We start from the raw sequence: 2500 nt of genomic DNA on the forward strand, positions 1-2500 counted from the left end.
CCCGAGGCCCCCGCCGCCGGCACCGCCGCCGGCGGGTGGGGGGGGGGGAAGCGGCGCGGCGACCCCCCGCGGGGTCGCCGCCGCGCAGGGGGGAGGCCAGCGGGGGGGGCCCCCCGGCACGCGCGCGCGGCAGCACGGTGCGGTACCACCGCGGTACCCCACCCGCAGACAGCCGCGCGGGGCCGGAGGGCGAGGTCCGCGCCTCCCCCGGGCCCGGCTCCCCGCCGCACGCTCGCTCCGCTCACGCAACTCGCGCAGCCCTCCGCCGCCTGGGGGCTTGCCTCTCCTCCTCCCGGCCGCTGCCTCCGCTCTCGCTCCGGGCACGGCACGGCGCGGCGCCCTGCCCTCCCCTTCGCGCCCTTCTCGCCGCCCGGCGGCGCGCACGCCCGCGCCGCCCCCCACCGCCACCCCGCCGCGCCGCACCCGCGCGCCGTCGCTGCCGGCCTCAACGCAACGCCGCGGCTGACGCCAGCCGGCGGGTGGAAGTGGCTCGGCACACGCGACGGACGCGGGCGCGCCGCGGGGAGGGCAGGGGGGGCGGCCCGGCGGCGCGCCGCACCGGCGGCGGTCGGGGCGCAGGGAAGCGCAAGGCAGCCGGCCGTCCCCACCCCGGAGGGGAACGGGGGACCAGCGCACCACCGGGAGAGTGGCGGAGGAGAAGCCCAGACGGCGGCCAGACTGGCGGTGGTGGCGGGCGGCGGCGACGAGGCGCGCCGGGCCACCGCAACCCACCCGACCTGGGGGGGGGGCCCCAGCGGGACGAACTCCGCGAAGCGGGCGCTCCGGGAGCGGGGGGTTTCCCCGAGTCTGCACTTAGGGGGACGAAGGCCCGGCCGCGCGGGGAAGAGGAGGCACCCTCTCCCCGGGGCACGGGCCTGCGAGGCGCCCCAGCCGCGCCACCCCGCACGGCGCGCGCCGCGCAGCGGTGGCCACCGCGCTCGGAGGGCGAGGAGGGCGGGCACAGGCGCGGCAAGGCACGCCGGCCGCGGCCGCTGCGGGCGGCCCGGCGCCGGAGCCCGGCGGGCAGGAAGACCGGGGCCGCCGGTGCACGCACCGGGGTCCCGGCTCCGCCGCCGACTCTCCGCCGCCGAGGCCGCCGCGCACCGCCGCCGCCGGCGCCGCCGCGCCTCCCCCGCCCCCCCACGCGCCCCCCCCGAGGGGCGGCACCGCTGCGCCAACGCGACAGCGGGGGTGACGATTGACCGCCAAGCGACGCTCAGACAGGCGTAGCCCCGGGAGGAACCCGGGGCCGCAAGTGCGTTCGAAGTGTCGATGATCAATGTGTCCTGCAATTCACATTAATTCTCGCAGCTAGCTGCGTTCTTCATCGACGCACGAGCCGAGTGATCCACCGCTAAGAGTTGTCTCGGTTTCGGTCCCCGCCGCGCGCGCGGGGGGACCGGGCAGCCTTCGGCAGCCCCTGAGGGCCCCCCCTCCGCTCCGCCTCCCTCCTCACGCCGACGCCGGCTGCTGAGCGAGGGACGGCCGAGAGCCAGAGAGAGGGGCTCGCCCCGCTGACCGTACGAGCACAGAGTGGGGGGGGAAAAAGGGAAAAGGAAAACCCGAACGAGAAGGGCGGGGAGCCCTCGCTCCCGACCTGGGACAACCCTTTGCTCGCTTCGAGTCCGGCCCAGGCGCCCAGGCTCGGCCCGGCCCGGCGGGGAGCAGCGCGCCGGCCGCGCCGCCTGCCTCGGGGACGCTGGGGGAGGGGGCGGCTCCCCGCGGACCCCCAGCGTCGGAGCCCGGCCGCCACCGGCAGCGGCACCGGCCGCTGCCCGCGCGCCCGCGGCCCACCGGCCCCGCGCTCCCCAGCTCCTCGCTCGCCTCGCCGGCCTCCGGCTCCGCCGTGGCCCCGAGGCGGCGCCCACGCCCGCGCGCGCGCACACACAGCCTCCCGGACGACACCACGCGCTCTCCCGTCCCTTCCGCGGACAGACGCCCGGCGGCGGGCGGGCGGGCAAGGCGGGACGGACGGGGACGGCGCCCGCTCTCCCCGTCTCCACGCGGAGAACGGGGGGGGCCGCCCCCGCCGCCCGCCTGCCGCCCGCCCGCCGCCCGGCGAAGCCGGGTTGGGCAGAGCGAGGCAGGCGCGCCGGATGGCGGAGTGCCGGCGGGTAGGGCGCCGCCGCCAGCGGCCACGGCGGCAGACCGAGAGCCCCGGCCAGGGAGGAGAGCGGATCGCGCCGAGGCGCGGCGTCCGCACCACCCGCGGTGGGTGGGGGCTCACCGTCCCGGCGAGAGCACGCGCTCGCGCCGGGGTCACGCGTTCGAGGCAGGCCGGCGCCAGCCGACCGCGCGGCGTCCCTCCGCCGAGACCAGACCGCGGAGAGAGGGGGCAGGGTACCCCTCTCCGTCCCGGCTGCCCGCAGGGCGAGCGCGGGGCGCGCCGGCTGGCATGGGGGGGCACGGCGCCCGCGCGCGCCGGCCCCCCGGCCCTCCGGCAGCACACCCGGCTGCCCCCCGGGTCGCATCGGGCCGCCCGAGTCTTTAAACCCCCGCC

General features: G+C 80.4%; 1 non-coding gene across 1 annotated transcript; it reads right to left on the minus strand.

Moving 5' to 3' along the window:
- Window positions 1-1210: 1210 nt before the first annotated feature.
- Window positions 1211-1363, minus strand: LOC136995562 (5.8S ribosomal RNA). The gene has a single exon (XR_010887107.1). It is a non-coding gene; the product is annotated as a 5.8S ribosomal RNA (ribosomal RNA).
- Between the last annotated feature and the right edge of the window lie 1137 nt (window positions 1364-2500).

The sequence above is a fragment of the Apteryx mantelli genome, unplaced genomic scaffold (assembly GCF_036417845.1).
Source record: "Apteryx mantelli isolate bAptMan1 unplaced genomic scaffold, bAptMan1.hap1 HAP1_SCAFFOLD_124, whole genome shotgun sequence".
Lineage (NCBI taxonomy): Eukaryota > Metazoa > Chordata > Aves > Apterygiformes > Apterygidae > Apteryx > Apteryx mantelli.